Here is a 17,300-nt window from a genome sequence, read left to right as displayed (position 1 = left end):
CACCATTTTCCATCTTTGCCATTATTATGATGAATAATAATGTTTCGTGTACACTAACTCATTTAATCATCTCCACAACCCTTTTAGGGTTGGTAATATAATTAGTTTGGTACTTTTGTAATCCAGAAAAAAGAATGACAGTGTATAGTTCAAAGGGTTTGAACTGGCTTAAGATCACACAAACAGGACTCAAATCCAGTTGTTTCTATAGTTTAAATTAATTCAAAGGACTTTGTCTCCTTCCATCACTGTAAATTCATCTACTCTGGACACCCCTACCATGGGCTTGCATAGCTCCCATCCACCAAAGCATGCATTGACAGTATAAAAATTAATTTATAATCTGTCTCCCCCATTGCTGTGAGCTTACTGAATGTAGAAACTAGATGCTATTTAATTTTGTATTTCCACAGAATAGCACAGAACCTGTTGGTTGACTACCTGAATTAAGTCATGGATGAATGAATGGGAGAAATTTGTGACGTGTCCTGTCTGCCTCCCAGAGAACTTGGCCCAAGACTCCCTACAACTGTGTACTGTCCACGGCACACTGCACATGATGGTAAAAAATTGCAAAGTTTCTTTCTCTTAAATCTCCTTAATGATCCCCTTCACCCCAGCAGCCCACAGTCTTTAAACACCATCTCACTGAAGTCTGTGGTCTTGCGTAGTTAGGACTCAGGCAGACGTGGGTTCACACCTTTCTTCTGCTAAGGACTAGCTAAGTGAGTAGCTATGGCCAAGTTAGTTATTTCCTCATCTGTAAATGGGTATATATAGTAACTCAAATTTCAAAGAGTTGTGGTGAGGATTCAGTGGGATACCTTATTTGGAGCCCTCAGCAGAGATCCTGGAACATAACTTGCTCAGTGGAAGTTAGCAATTTTTGTGCTAGGGAAGCGTGGTCCCTGTGCCTCAGGAGCTCTGTGGGACTCACTGACTGACCGTGCTTTCATGCTACAAAGGTCTCTCCTGGCCAAACCTATACAGGCCATCTCTTGGCCAAACTACAGAAGAGGGGGAAAAAAACTACAGCAGAGGATGTAGACAACAATTCGAATAAACTCTACTTTCATTGGAATAAATACTTTAAAAAATTAAAGTTATTGGGGTGACATTGGTTAATAAGAATGTGTAGATTTCACGCACATGTACATTTCTACGATACACGATCTGTGCATTGCATTGTGTTTCCACCACCCACAGTCAAATTGAATAATTCTAAGAAGTAATGGGATGTAGGACTTGGCAGGCCCTTTTAAGCATCTTTAAGAACCTTACAGAGAGTTGGAACAAGAGGTTGTTTGCCATTTATATTTGTAAATTGAACCTCCTGCCAGGATCCTTCCCTCTATCTCCTGCTGCTATCGTGTTCCAGTGTGTGTGTGTGTGTGTGTGTGTGTGTGTGTGTTGCTTCCTTAACAGCCTGAGCAGCTACCAGGTGTCCAGAGTGGAATAAAGCATCACTCTCAGGTGCTGGTGAAACACATTTAGCACATGTGTAGATCCATCTCCTGGGGTATGGAGCCAGATAAACAGAGCTAACAGCACATGGATGCGCTCATCACCAAGCACAGGGCTTTGGATGTAGAGGAGAGGGGGCTGCATCGCCATTCACATGATCTCAGCTTTTGTAGTCCTCTAGGGCAGAAACAGTAGCTGCTTCCTACATCACAAAGTGCTGTTCGGCCAGTCCATTTAATTGGTGAGCAAACTGAGGTTCAATAAGGTCAAATTATGCACAAGCCTAGTTTAAACAGGCTCCCGTTGGAGGAAGCCTAGAGGGGGTTGTGGCCAATGTGTTGGGTTCATGTCAAATTGGAAAGAGAATGATCTTTGGCACCAAAAAGAAAGACTTATGTTCAAATCCACTGGTGTGTGAACTTTGGAAAATTGTTTATTTTCCCCAAGCCTTGGCTTTCTCTTCTGTATGATGAGGACTGTGATACCTCTCAGGGTAATCCAATTATTCATGCATTTTATTTATGCTTACTGAGGGTGTATTATGCAGCAGGCTCTGATACTACGGGAATTATGTGATATTACAGATGTAAGTTTCTGTCTAAATGCTGGACATATGTTGGCTACTCAAAAAAAGTTCTCTCTCCTTCTCTCAAGCCATAGAGCTTCAAAACTGACCTTTCTCCAGGGAGGAATGCATCACCTCCATCAGGAATGAGTCAGATCTGGAGTATTTGCAGACTGACTTCATCCCTCTCTCCTCCACACCCCCACAGATCCCGGAACTTTTCCCTCCGGGCTCTTGAGACTAGAATACCCTGCTAACTCTGACAGATGATCTTTGAGGGGAGAGAAATCTCTGACACTCCAGGCCTAAGTGACAGCACAAGGACTTTAAAAATGATCCTGCTCATACTAGATAAAGGCTACTTGTCACAAGAGGACAGGTTGTCTTGGCACCAGCTCATGGGAAGTAAGACAAGTGAATGGTTCTATCCATTCTAGGGCTAAGCTTGGGGCCCTCCTCAAGGGTGAGGAAGGTGCCAGGGTCACAGGGAGACAGAGGCCTGGGCAATAGGTCAAGTAACAGGCAGGATCGCCTAGGACGGGTAATTACTTGGGCAGTGGAATCAAGTATCTTGATCCTCTTGAGTGCTCTCTCCCACCTCATCTTTGCATTGACCTTGCACTTTGCTCTGCGTGCTTTCTCCACCAAGCCCTAGGCTACCCTTCTGCTCTCTCCTCCACCTCCACCACAACAGCATCCACATGTGACTCTTGTTAGTGCCCTGTCTCTCTTTCTATTGTGGCCTCAGCCATGGTGATGAGTGCAGGGAAATATAACAACATAATCCTCCTCACACCAGTCAGTCCCCAAAGGTCCTTACTCAGAATTCTCCATTTATCTGGTCATTAGGTCTAATTAAATCTCTCCATCTTAGAGCACTGATGAGTGGCACCAATTAGAAGACAGGAGATTAAAGAATGCCCTCGACACTGTCCTTGTGAGGGTGGTGGCAGGGGAGAGGGAGGGCAGGAATGCAGAGACTGTCCTGTATCTGAAGACAGTGTTGCTGTACTGTGGGTTCTGGCCAAAAAAATGCAGCCTTTGTTGGCTTCTCCAGCTGTCCCCATGAAAGTGCATTTGGTAGCCTGTGTCTCTTATTGAAATACCTACTTCTTTCTAAAGATGGGTTTGGACAACTTAAACAAAGGACATTTACAATAAGCTCGCCAAACAGAAATCAAAAAGGGAAACCAGGATTGAAGAAGGGAGTAAACAAACATATTAATCCAAAAGGTTAATTAACATATTTATTGCAGTTAACACAAAATCTGATTGGAGCTTCCTGGTAGTTAAAGTAAAAAATGAAACATAGCATATTTCCATAGTGCGCATCATTTAAGTGAGGGAAGTATACTTTCCCATTATCCTCTATTCTTGGGGGATTAAAAAATGCCCTGGTTCTAAATTCTGAGAGAAAGTTCTAGTGTGGGCCAGCATTTAGGAGACTCTGGGAGATAGAGAATGGTTTCATCAATACCCCGTACTCATTGTCTTGCATTTGACAGGCAAAGCTCTGAGTGCCCAGGGCTTGGGAATTGAGTTTTCTTCTTTGAAGGGTTATGTTGGCCACTGAGAGCTCAAACACTGACCTCAGTTCTATCCACATTGTGCTCAGGTCACCTGGGCGCCCAGGGTCCGCAGAGAGGAAGGCTACTGAGTCCTACCATGTCCGACTCAACAAGGTCCTTCTGAAAAAGTGCCTTAATTCTCGGTCCCCTACATAAACAGACCTGCCTCCGCTCCCCTGCCTCACGGATGTGTTTGCTCATGAAGGCAGCCATCACTCACAAAGAGGGGTTTGGCACTGTGAGGAGGGGTGGGGAGGAGGGAGGGGGGACGGGGGAGGGGGAAAGGGATAGGGGGTTGGAGGGAGAGGGGAGGGGGGAGGGGGGAGGGGGAGGGGGTTGGAGGGAGAGCGGAGGGGGGAGGGGGGAAGGGAGAGGGGAGGGGGGAGGAGGGAGAGGGGAGGGGGTGGGGGGAGGAGGGGAGGGGCACAGCCTCAGCCCTGCATAATCTCTGTCTTCCTTCATCATGGCATCACGGAATCAGAGCTTGCTTCTCTCCCTCTTCTCCAGACACCCCAAGGTGCTATCTGGGAGGACACGCACGGACACCTCTTCCGAGCCCTCCCTAATATTCAAAGCGGAATTGGTTCTGGGACGGTCAACCAGAAGCCAGACCAAGGATCAGAAGGCAGCGCAGCCTGGAGGCGGAGGGACTGGTGAGGTGGTCTCAGGCCCACGAACGCTGGCTGAGATGCGCTCCCTGCCAAGAAGGAACAGGGAAGTCAGGCTCCGCTCACGCACAGACCCACGGGGAGGGCATTGCTGCTGAAGAGATTCCTTACGCACAAGGTCCCCCAGTCTCACCCCAGACTCCTTCCTCCAAAAGACGCAGAACCTTGGGTTCCAGGTCAAGCTCATGCCCTGCAGACCCCCGCCCCCCTCCCCCCCCGCCCTCCCCCCCTCCCCCGCCCCCCGCCGCCTTTGTTAGTAAATTGGGGCTGGAGGCTTCTTTCCTGTGTGAGCGTTTAGTGAGACTATGCATGTCCAGCGAGTGGCACAGTGCTTGCCCGGGGAGCGTGTGCCCACGTGGTGCTCCCTGGGGTCAGTTCCTCCTCCCTCTGCCCGGTTTGCCTGCTTCCCTCTCCTTTTCCCGTTTCCAACCCAGGCTCACCGGTGGGCAGGAAGCGTGTGCAGCCAGGGCAGTAGGAGCGTCCTTTCCACAGGGGGCGCTCTGAGATCAGGAAACAGGCAGTGGCAGGCCTTGACAGTGTGCCTGCGAGGACTGCGCGCTGGTACCTATGGCTGGACATTTAAAAAATGACTTTTTTTGAAATCTTTGCCTTGATATGCTATCATTTTTCCAGATGTCTTTTCCATACCTGTCTACAGATCTGCATGAAATCATATCAGGTCCCGCAGCTGGGAGATGACGCTATGGCAGCTGGGACAGACACCGCTGGCACCGAGGAACAAGGTAGCCACCTTCTCTTGGCAGCAGGTCCATGGGGGGGCGGGGCGTGGTGGGGGGCTGCCAGGCTGCAAGCCCCCGGACTGGACGCAGAGCTCGGCCGCCAGCTGGGCGCTGCCTGCAGCTGAAGCCCCTCTCCCTTCCCGTCCTTCCCTCCAGGCCTGCGCTTCCCCTGCCGGACCCACGTCCAGGCTCAGGCGCTCGGGCAGTGCAGGGGGCGAAGCTGGCTGGGTGGCCCTCCCTGGGTTAGACCCGGGCCTTGAAGACGGGCGAGGAGAGAACAAAGCTCTGAGCAGCTTTGTGCCGGCCCCGGGGCTGGAGGAGGGATGGCGTGAGCAGAGGAGGCGGAAAGAACACCTTCCCCATCTTCCCTGAGGCGGTGACCTGGAGCCTGGGCCTGGGCGTGGAGGGCGGACCAGCATTCTGTTCACTACCTGCCCGGGTGCGATGCGGGGCCCAGGAAACTCCTGTGATGCTGAAGGCGCAGCATGAGAACCTGTACGGGGTGCCACCGAGTCCTGAGAAAACATCTAAGAAAGGAGAAGTGCCTGCCCCGCTGGCCCCTGATGGGCATGTGGGGAGAGGCGCGCATCTGCAGCCGCCCCAAAGCGCCCCCTCCTGCAGGTCAGCTCCCTACCCTACCAGACCCACCAGGCAACAGCTCTGCCCGAAAGCGCCCCTGATGGGCAGTTCTGTTCCCCGGCTTATGAGGTCAGAGCAAGAAATGGACCAATCACAGCTGGGGTGTGGTTTGCAATTCCCTCACAATGGCCCCTTATGAGGTCAGAGCAAGAAGTGGACCAATCACGGCTGTGATAAACCACAGTGGTTTTCTAAGTGTTGGGTCTCATGACCCTTATACTTTGGGGAAAACAGAAAGACAACCCCCAAAGAGCTTTTTGTTTATATGGGATTTAAATATTGATATTTACTTTATTAGAAATGAAAATCTGTGAGATGCAAGCATATGAACACATGCAAAAGAAAAGTCTGACTGATTCTTATGCTCCAGGCCTCAGCTCAGATATCACCTGCTTAGAGCCCCTGAGAAGACGCCCCTGATCCATCCATTCCTACCTTCCTCACCCAGCTGATCAGGTTTGTCCTCTTCATAGCACTGACCACAGTGCTTCCCATGAAGGGAGGAGCATGACTGTGGTGTTCCCTGTGTTTAGCACAGTGAGTGGCAACAATATAAGTATTTCATAAATATTGTTTCACTGGATTAACAGAGGAGTTTGAGAGAACAAAAGAAAATATGGCCAACTACTTATTTCATCAAAGTGGCTCTGTGGGCCAATGGGTGTGCCAGGCGCAGGAGAGGCCCCCGGGGGGGCCGGCTGGTCCGCCCCCTGCTTCTTCCCTTTCCCCGTCTACTGGCTGCAGCTGGTCCAGGCGACACCCCCAGTGTCCTGTCTGAGGTGGTCCTGTTTAAGGGGGGCTGTCCCTTCTCCCGCTGCCATATTAGTCTGACAATCCCAGAACCCACACCAGAGGGCCCCCGGCTTGCTCGGCTCACCGCATCTTAGTCTCCGCAGCTCTTTGCGGTGCCCATGGGTCAAAAGAACGACAGTTCCGTCTTTAATTAGCCAGCGTCAGCCAGCCTTCTAAGTAGTAACACCCTCACGATTTGATAGCTGATTGGGAAAAAAACAAGCTGAAAGGGAAAAATGTTTATTTCATTCTTAAATAATCATAAGAACTTACTAATGGCTGTGGGTCCTGTTGGTGTACACAAACCTTGCACACAACCACCTTCGCTTTTGGATCCACGTCGCCTTTGGTGTTGGACTTGCCTCCGTCACAGAACCACAGAACATTCGCCTTCATTACGAAATGACCCCTCGAAGGACATCGAGAGCTCTCATGTCAAGTCTGTAAGCTTCCTGGAGTTCGTAGCGGTTTGCTCGGTGTCCGGCAGTAGTTGTGTCTCCATCGCCCTCCCCAGACAAAATGGCCTGCTGGGCGGTGTGAGTGCTCTGTGTCCCAGGACCCGCTGGGGCATGGTGTGTGGCCCCACTCCATGCATTGATCGCATCTCCCCATGTTGGGGGAAGTGGGATGGGGTGAAGAACGGGGACAGAGAGATTGCCCAGACAAGCCGGCATCGGAACTTTCTCAGGACGCATTTGCATATGATGCTCATTCCTTAAAGGGGCGTTTCTAGGGACAATCGCGAGGCTAGGGTCCTCCCTGGGCATGTTAAAGGCGCGCTGTGCTGAGAAGGAATGGCACCTCCCTGAGTGGGCTGCGAGTCCATAGGGTTATGCCTGGTACAATATGGTCACTTCACTATTTGTAGGCCAATCATTTCTTTCTCTTTCTCTCTCTCCCTCCCTCCCTCCCTCCCCTCCTTCCATAAATGAACATTGTGCTCCTCCTGTGTGAAGGGAAATGAAAAGCACAGTGATGAAGAGCTAGATTCAGGAGCCATACTACCCACCCTCTACTAATGTGTGACTTCGGGTCATACCCAATCTCTGTGCTTCATGCTCTACTCCTGTACAATGGGTTTAATAAAATGGTGTTTCCTGTGGCGTTTGTTAGATCAAAATAAGCTGATGGAGATTCGATCGATGTCTGCCCTGACAACGTGCAGGCAGCTCAGCAAACAGCCGTGACAAGACAGACTTGGTCTCTACTTCTACCCGCTTACCGTCAAGAAAAGATAAATATCAAACCACTGTTGGAGCAAATATTTAATTGATTGCAATTTTGATGTGTGTTACAAAGAGGTGAAATATTCTATGTGAGTTTAGCTTAGCTTTGGGGGTGAGTGTCGCAGAATCCTTCCAAGAGTAAATAACACTTGAGATGGATTGGGGTGACTTAGGTTGAGGTCCGGTGGGTGGAGGAGTGCTCCAAGCAGAAGGAGCACCATGAGCTCCGGCGCGGGTGAGGAGCGCATGTGCGAGGGGTAGGCAGAGCAAGACCATGCAGTGCCGGCGTGAGGTCCCCGTGAGGAAGCTCTAGTTTTTTCTAAGGATGATGGGAAGCCGGCAAAGGGTGTTGGCCGAGGAGTGAGGTGCCTTCATGTCTCATAAAAGAACACTGGCTGCTGGTTGGAGAATGGACTCTCCTGGGCAAGAGAAAAGAGAAAACACCAGTTAGGAGCCTCCTTGAAACTCACTTAGGGGAGACAGGAAGAGGCCCTGCCTGGGGTGGTGGTAGGAAGAGGACAGACTTGAGAGGCAACTAGGAGGCAGGATGGAGATGGTGCATTGATTGTGTAAAGAGAGGAGAGACCAGAGAAATGCCTGGGAGTCCTCCCAGAACACTTGGGGGAGGGGCGGGGAGTAAGGTGAGATGTGGTGACAAGGACAGGCAGCCAGAGGAGGGACAGTGTCCAGAACAGGCTGTGGAGAGAACCTGGAGCCACGTGGCCCAGCTCTCCAAAACCACGCTCTGCAAATCCTTCGGAGAAACTGAATTAAAACCTGATTTCTGTGTTTCTCTCTGAAATATCCAGATAACGACCTCAGGCCTTTGCTTTACTTTGTAGGAAAGCCGGAGTGCTGGGGTGGAGGATGCAAACCTCCTCTGTGGCAAAGAGCTCCCTGTGGCCTTAGAGTTCTTCACGGAACCTAAGATGCACGCGGGGCCATTGAAACCACAGCTCCTCCTCACGGTGCCTGTGCACAGCCGCCCAGCTTCTCTTCCTGTCTCCGCAGCCACCCTTCTTTCTGGTGAATAAGGAAAGGTGTTTTTGATATTAATTAAGTTCCATGGCAATTTCCTCCCCCTGATTAAAGTGGCACGTTGTCACAGGACACTTTGAAGTGGGACTCTGGATATAAGGGACTTTTCATCCTGCGCCAGCGCTCTGTGGTCTCTTCATATTGTTCACTTCAATCAGAATAAAACGCTTTCTGGTAATGAAGGGGAAAGCATTCAACGTTTCCCAGCCATCACACAGCGAAGGCGGCCTGGGTGTGATGTGGGGAGCCAGGCGCAGGCGGGGTGAGCGCTTGGGGTGCACCTTCCCGGGTGCACCTGGGGAGGGGTCCACGCTGTGGCCGGGCTGGGAGGCGGTGAGGGTGACAGAGGCCGGAATGCCAGGCGCTGAGCCGCTTCTCGGGACGCTGGGTGACTGGCAGCACCTGCCTGGGATCGCTTAGCTCCAGGGAGGCTCTGGCCGGGAGCTTGGATTTGCTGCATGGAAGGGCGCTGGTGGGACCGTGGTCTTCTGTTCTGAGTTTCAGGGGACAGCTCCAGGCCCTGTTCGGCCCAAACAAGCCCCGCCCCCCAGACATGCACAGTGAGCAGTGCGGGGAGGAGACCCGGGAGAGGAGACAGAGAGAGCGGAGGCAGGCAGCAGCAGAGAGAATCGGGAAGGGAAGGGGATCGGGCCTCACCTAAAAGCTCACTTGGCCCCAGTGATATTTTTTACTCTGAAAAATACCTGGTTCCTCTGACTTACCCTTTGCCTCCCTCCAAGCTTTCCTCTTTCCAGCCCCTCTGAACGACCGAGCCGGGGAAGGAAGAGAGGGAGTCTCGTCCCCTCCCTGCCCAGAACAAGTTTCTCATGAAAACGCCCCGGGGAGGAAGCCGAGGCCACTGGGTTTGTCTGTGCATCTTCCCGCTGGTGTTTCCCCTGTAGGTGTCCACAGCCGGTAACACACTCTCCCAGAGGAACCAGAAGCAGCCGTGTCCACCTCCTCCGCCCGGTGCCACCCGCCCGAGTGTCAGGCGCTTTAACTGGGTTAGTGCTATTTCCCCGGCTGTCTCCAGGCGTCTCCCAAACATCCCACAGCCACAGACAAAGGCCAATGGAAGAGGCAGTGGGAGGCGGAGACGAGCGCAGGTTCCACTCCCGGGTCCTCCTTCAGTGGCCGCCCGTCTCTGGGCTCAGGCCAAGGAGCAGGTGTGAGTGTCCCCCCGCCCCCCCTCCCTCCCGGCCTCAGCTTCCTGAGCCGCCTACAGGCTCATGAGGGTGTGGGGCGCTGCCTGTGGGAACGGATGCCAGACCGGGAGCAGAGAGGGACCGGCAGGGTGGGGTAGGGAGCAGAGAGGGACCGGCAGGGTGGGGTAGGGAGCAGAGAGGGACAGGCAGGGTGGGGTAGGGAGCAGAGAGGGACAGGCAGGGTGGGGTAGGGAGCAGAGAGGGACTGGCAGGGTGGGGTACTGCAAGACAGTTGGGAAGGCAGAGGGATGAGGAGACCCCAACTGGAGGGTCCGGAGCATCGCTGCCTCCCCTGAGGCTAACAAGGGCGGGAAGGGTGCTGCGACCAGGGCGAGAGGCACCCAGCGGCAGGTGGAGAGTGTACATGCATGTCGATTCTGCAGGGCCTTGGACCCAGAGCTGGGCTAACCTGTGCTCGCTGCAGGGTTCTGGCAGTGAACCTGTGCCGGCCAGCGTGGAGCCAGGATTAGGTCCTCACTGTGCTCCGAATACCTGGGACCTGCGCTCCCTGGTCTGACTTCATGGGAAAGCACTTTCTGGGCGAAGGCAGCAGATTCCACCTGGATGGATGACTAGGTAAGAAAGCGAGCTGAACAACTATTTTGTGTTTCGCTATTAAAAAAAAAAACCCATCCATGTACCATTTAACATTCACAGAACCCCTAAGAAGGACTTCAGCGTAGATATTATTATACCCATTTTACAGATGAGGAAACTGAAGCTCAGAGAGGTTAGATCGTTTTCCCCAAATCCCACAGCTTCTAATTACAGAGAAAAGAGTTGATCCCTGGTCTTTAAACAAATGTGGTGTGTGTGTGTTTTTTGCCACAGACACAGTTCTAATAGATACCAATTTCTCTCCATTAGGATAAGGGAGAGTGGTGAATACTAGGACCCAACCCCTGATTCTTATCGCCTGGCTTCTGAGGGCTGGGTCTTTAGCGCTTGATGAAAGCCAGCCTCCAGCAGCCAGCCATAGGAGACACCTGCAGGCGTCCAGCCAACCCAGAGGCCTAGAAAGAAAACCCAAGCATTTCTAACCTTTAAAAAGATCTTAGCCTGTGGACAGATAAATTAACTCCCGGACTCTGGGGAGATTAAACCTTATTTTATGGTTTGCTTGTTAAAAACGCATAACTCCAAATCTCACCAGAGATTGCAATTAAGATAGCGCAGGGCTAAAGCTATATGAGAAGGATTATTTACTCTCGGATCCCTGCAAAGTCCAAAACGACAATAGGCTTTTCCATTTCCTGGCCTGCGGTTGATCTGAGGCCGCCTGCCTTTGTACCCGAAATGCCCTAGGACACGTGTTTCTCCTCTCCCAGCATAGCTGCCACCACAGTTCTGTGATCCTTTGTGGCTGCCCAAAGTAACCATAAAAACCCAAGTTAAAACGAAGTTTCCAGGGCGTTCGTGTTCAAGAGGCACCAAAACCCCTTTTTACCATCTGCTTCTCCACTGTTCCCACCTGAGGGGCCCTTTTCCAGTGTTCCCCTTTGAATGCCTGATTGGTACAAGCTTCAAACAGCTCCCTGATTCCCAGCGAAGTCCAAGGAAAAGCCAGGGCATGCTGAAGCCGGCTCATCTCTCTGAAACGTGCCCAGGAGAGAACACGGAGCCTCTCGGCAATCGCTGGAGGGACCCCACTCCCATACAAGGCACACAGATGCTCTCTCCTGAAGTTCTGCCGGAAGTTGCTTTGTTTATGCAAAGACATCACCAAGAACTGTTTCGATTACTCTTTCTGGGGCCCTTCTTACCTCTTGAGATTACTATTTTGTGTTTTTCCCATCTTCTCTACATGGAGAATAGATACATAAGGAATGAGAGCCTTTCGCTGAGAAATTCCATCTTAGGTACTGAAGTGCAGTGTGTGTGTGGGGGGGTCTTTCTTGAATTTGTCCTTTTCATCTTAAGACTCACCTGGCACATTTGATTAATGCTCAGATTTTAGAATCTGAATTACTCAAATTTGGAGTCACTGGTATAGAGGAAAGACCATTGAATAGGGAGTTAGGAGAACTGGATTTCAGATTAATCTTTACTGCCTAGTAGCTATTTGATCTTCATCTAGTCACCGTGTCCTGCTTGTTAAGTTTCTCCTTGTGAAAGAAGGGGCCACACCCTGGCTGGTGTTCTCAGTGGTTAGAGCATCAGCCGGTGCACTGAATGGTCACAAGTTCTATTCCCAGTCAAGGGCATGTACCTGGGTTGCAGGTTTGATCCCTGGTCCTGGTTGGGAGTGTGCGGGAGACAACCAATCAATGAATCTCTCTCATATCCATGTCTCTCTCTCCCTCTCCCTCTCTCCCTGTCTTCCTCCCTCCCTCCATCCCTCCCTTCCACTCTCTCTAAAAATCAATGGAAAAAATACCCTCAGGTGCGGATTTAAAAAAAAGAAAAAGAGGCCACTCTGATTAAATGTGTCAAACATGTTCAATTGCTTTGGGAGCATCAACCCCATAAACTAGCTTCAAGGTCACAGAGCTACTCAGAGGCAGGGCCAAGACTCCAACTGAGGTCTGCTGGATTCAGGATCCCAGGCTTCTACCATCGTGCACACCCCCTCTCCAGAAGGTACTCCCAGCTCTTCTCTCCTAGGAATTTCTTACAGGTAAAGAAAAGACCTCTCACATCACATGAGAAGTCAACCTTACATCCCTCCTTGCTCCCTCTGTCCATGGGGTGAATCCCGCAGCCCCCGAATTACAACAAAAGCTCTGGATCAGCCCTGCACTCCCCCACCCCTCACCCCTGGTGATTATCTGGGGGCTGATTTGGCCAAACTTCTAAGTCTGTTGCCTAGCAAGTCCCAGCACATCTGGAGTCCTGCTGCTATCTCAATTGCACAGCTGTCTACAGCAAAGATGCAGTCATCAGAAAGCTGCTGCCCAATGGAATCCAGAGCAATCTTTATATGGATCAGCTCTTTATACCTTTGTGTGGCTTTCACGTCTCACTCACAAAGACAACGGGCGAGTTAGCAGAGTTCACACTGAGATGTGAGTGGCTTTCTAACCAGCATGAGGAAGATTTCCACAGAAAAACCTCTTTTCTCCTGGTGACAACCCTGAATTTTTGCTAAAGGGTCGGGGGTGGGGGGAGGGGGGGAAGGGGGAGTTCTCTCTCTGTGAGCATTTGTGTGGACCCAAGGGCTTTGAAATGGGAAAAAGCTAGAAGAGTCCTCTGAGGTACAGACACCACCCAATAGCACAGGACCCAGATTTTGGTTCCAGAGACCCGCACAGTGAAGTTTCCAAAAGCTTAAGGAGGCAGAGCCAATTTGAAGCTTTTCCTTTTTCTTTCTTTCTTTTTTTTTAATGCAACAGTGTAGAGAGATTGTTTTCGGGGCTGGGGAAGATTGAAACCCACAGTGAAGGTAAATGAAAACTGAAAATCTCTGCTGGGGGTGTGGATAAAAACGGAAAATTTAAAAAGCAAGCAACACTGACCAGTCTCATTTAGCTCCCCAACGAGAGAAGCGCTGCAGAGAAGAAGAAAGTGAGCACGGTAGCCCTGCTCGCTCCCATTCTCTGAGTCAGGCCTCCACCAGCCGACACTCTCAGACAAAGGCCACTCACGTTCAAAATGGTGACACAGGCACGTAGGACCCAAAGGGCCACTGTACCAACAAAGACCAATGAAATTACACTCAAAGCTGGATGAGGCCTTAGGAGCCTTCTAGTCCAACCTCTCATTTTGCAGTTGAGGAAACTGAGCCCCAGAGGTCATGGGCTGGTTGATGCAAAACTGGGGCCAAGACCCCAAACCTCTGCATTTCCGCTGCTGTTTCCTGTTACACCCATGGACAACCCACACTCTACTGTGTTACATCTGAACATGGGTGGCTCTGGATGATAATGCAGTTACTCCATTTTAACCATATGATTCGATTAAGTAGGAGCTCATCGATGCCCTTTCAATGTATTAATTGCATTAGCAATTCCCTCCCTGCGTGTGTGGTGTGTGTGTTTAGTTACATGTGCTTCCAAAATGTAGTTCTCTTTATGCGAAGGCCAAGAAGGTGAGCCGGTGAGCTGGGATGCCGGTTCCCCTCTCCCTGGCTGTTGTCAATGGCCTAATTGATTAATTTAACCTCCCTCCCAGCTTAGAAGCCTGGACACAGCTAGAGCTCCTCATATTAGCTGTCAGTGTTGTCATTCACACGTGTATCAATAATCCTGAACTCCGACAGTTTTCTTTACTTTTAGCCCTAAACCTTATCTTATAATACAAATGTCACACGCCAGGCAGGGCACCATAGAACAATTACTGCACTTCCCAGGTGAGGTGAATTTCTTGGCCTCGGCTCCTCAAGGCAGCACCTGAGATGTGTTCTAGTCACTCGGCGGCGCTGGCAGAAGCGTACTGCACTTTGTTAAAGACACAGGGAAAAGGACACCTGTTCTTCGGCAGCTCGCCAGGGCCTTCCCGCTGGAGAGAAACATGAAGGTGGGTGGGTTGTAATTACAAATGTCTCCCATTTGCACTGCTGCACGGATCTCCATGACAGCACTTGGGATTTCCGTCTGGAAGTTAGGATATTGGATGGTGTCCTGGGTAATGAATTTTCAGATCTCGCATCGTACAGATGAGGAAACACAATTGGAGAGAAGAGGTAATTTGGGCAGAGCTGGTATTTGAGTCAAACTGACAATTGCCAGGAAGCAAAATCTCAATGGATTGAGAAAATACTCTGGAGAATGGCAGCTTTGCAGCTAATTTTATACATTAGAGCAGCGGTTCTCAACCTGTGGGTCGCGACCCCTTTGGCGGTGGAACGACCCTTTCACAGGGGTCGCCTAAGACCCTCCTGCATATCAGATATTTACATGACGATTCATAACAGTAGCAACATTACAGTTATGAAGTAGCAATGAAAATAGTTTTATGGTTGGGTCACAACATGAGGAACTGTATATTCAAAGGGCCAGAGGTTGAGAACCACTGCATTGGAGTCAAAGGAGAAGATGGAAGGAGAATTCAAAAATCTGTTGGTGGTAGACCTAGTCTGTCAGAGAAAGCAAAGTGGGCAATCGCTGGGATTGGATAAAAAGTGAAACAGGAGACACGGCTTCTAGCTGGTGGGTACAGGATAGTTAGTAATTAACACAGCAGAGGGTATGGGCTGAAGATAACAATGAGGGGTGCTGTGGCCTGTGCTCTGGTGCAGAGAGTGTGCCCTGAGGGGTCTGGAAAGATTTCCCCTGACCTTTCAAAGGGATGTTATCTGAGATGTAAAAAGACAATAGACAGGCTCACTTAAGGTAAAGATGGACCTTTGTCAGGAAAACGACAGGCTGACTGCCATGGCCGCTTTTAGAAATGTTTATGCTCAGGCCATCCTATGTGGCCACTTTCAGCCTCCGAGTGTGTAGGACCCGCCATGCTGGCTTCCCCTGAGCGTGTCAGGCTTAGTATGTGAGCCCTTGTGCATCCACACTCATTTAACCTGGGTGCCCCAGTCCCCCAGCACATGAGGTCAGGCAAAAGTTCTGTGTTTTTTTCCCCTCATTGACTCAACGTTTGTTTGATTAGTATCAATAGAATACCAGTGACATAAAGCATTGTGTCAGACTCAGAACTGCAGTGATTGCTGGCTTCCTTACCCTCTATGTTCAAGGGAACATTTAGTGTAAACTTTCATGATTATGGATAATTACACATTCCAGGTAGATAGCTGAGACGATCTTTCAGGGTGAAACTGGTAGAAGAGTTCAGAAACAACAGCAACCCCAAGTCATAGTTTCCATTTTGCTTTTCCAAGAAGGCTCTAGTGCTCTTTGCTTTCCACCCTCCATCCCACCTTCACACCCAGCAATCCCCACATAGCCTCACATGGCCTGTCTCATGCATGCTCACAACATTACATACAGTGTCATACCTAGGTGCACGCACACAGCCTCGCACACTCCTTGCTGGCACTGTCGTCCACGTCTCCCCTAGTTCCCATCCCGTTCTGGTCCCTGAAGCTCTCCTTCCCTCCTCCCAGGTCCTGGTCTGCCAAGGTGCCTGATGGGGGTGGTGCTGTTGCCAGTGAGCCAGGAACACCCCAGAACAGCTGCCCACCCCCAGGCTAATGTCCCAGTCCCTCTCACAACTCCCAGCCCCTTCTCCCTGCATACTCAGCAATCACTCCAACCTCCATGTGTCATGCTTCCCCAGAGCTCCCTCTGACAAGTTTATCAAGTTGAGAGATGACACTGTCAACGGGCATATAAGAGAAAAAAGAAGGGGGAGGGGGGAAAGCCTGGAGCCTCCATTGGCTCTGCAAGGAGACATATCCGCACTCCCAAGGTCATAGTGAGGCATCCTCCCACTTCACCATCAGTGAGCCTCCCCCAGTGGGTGCCCGGTGCGGCTCTCTCCCATTGCCTTGGTGTGGGGTGGCAGTGCGGGGGAGGGGGATTGTGCTTTAATAATCGAGTGTTTGGAGAGACTATGGCTGGCCTGACAATGCCAGCAAAGTCATGACACCAGGGACCTCTTACAGTCTTAAGATCCAATCAACTTGAAGCTATTACCATCTAAGGTGAATATGAGCAGGGGTTGTAGCAAACAATCGATCCTGGCGTATCTACTGAGAGTAGGACACCTGCTAAAATATTAATTTGGGATGGGGGTGGTAGGGAAGGGGAGGGGCTGGGAAGCATCAGACTGCCCAAGCTCTTCCTAAAAATCTGTTGACAAAATAAGTTTCATTAGAAAATACAGGAGCTGTTTTGCATACATGTAGTTATTCTATTCTTTACACAAATTCCAGGAGCCAGCCACACAGGAGGAACGCATAGGAGACCGGCTTTCTTTCTCGGTGCTGAGTATTCTTCAGGGGCTGCCTGGACCTGTCTCCCTGGGACTCGGCCCCTCCCACTTTCCACATCCCCCAACCAGGGCCTCTCAGTGCCTCCCCTGGGGCTTCTGCAACCTGAGGTGATGAAGACCTTGAAGGTGGGAGGCGCAACTCAGGGAGGACAGCAGCCAGTACCAGGGAGCGATTTATCCAGCACAGGTGTCTGACGGACAGCCAGCCCCTGCCCCGCCCCTGGCAGCATCAATAACATCGATGGAGCTGCTGCCCTCAGCACGGGCTTACAATGTGGCTGTGAGGAGAAGGGCAAAGAAACAACCTCTTTCCTGGCAGAGCAGAGTTTAGGGAGGGTGGCGGGGAGGCCAGCCCTGTGGAAGGCTGAGAAACCCACTCCCTGGCCGGCTGGCCGTGGTCACAGGAGAAGGGGGAACCAGAGGCCAGTGGGCCGGGCTGCGGCTGCACAGACACTGCTGGAGGGAGGCAGGAGCGGGGCCAAGGCAGCCAGACACCCACTCCTTCTCGGGGGAAGGGCCCCAGGAGGAAATCCTGTTCATCTTCCTAGCAAACACAGGTACAGGACCCGC

General features: G+C 51.0%; 1 long non-coding RNA gene across 1 annotated transcript; it reads right to left on the bottom strand.

Moving 5' to 3' along the window:
* Nucleotides 1–3,999: 3,999 nt before the first annotated feature.
* On the bottom strand, nucleotides 4,000–5,311 carry LOC132241993 (uncharacterized). The gene is made up of 3 exons (XR_009454535.1): nucleotides 4,914–5,311; nucleotides 4,706–4,836; nucleotides 4,000–4,290 (listed from the first exon to the last, which is right to left on the bottom strand). It is a non-coding gene; the product is annotated as an uncharacterized LOC132241993 (long non-coding RNA).
* Between the last annotated feature and the right edge of the window lie 11,989 nt (nucleotides 5,312–17,300).

The sequence above is a fragment of the Myotis daubentonii genome, chromosome 9, assembly GCF_963259705.1.
Source record: "Myotis daubentonii chromosome 9, mMyoDau2.1, whole genome shotgun sequence".
Lineage (NCBI taxonomy): Eukaryota > Metazoa > Chordata > Mammalia > Chiroptera > Vespertilionidae > Myotis > Myotis daubentonii.
The sequence above is the reverse complement of the archived record's forward strand: the minus strand, read 5'-3'. Positions and strand labels throughout refer to the sequence as shown.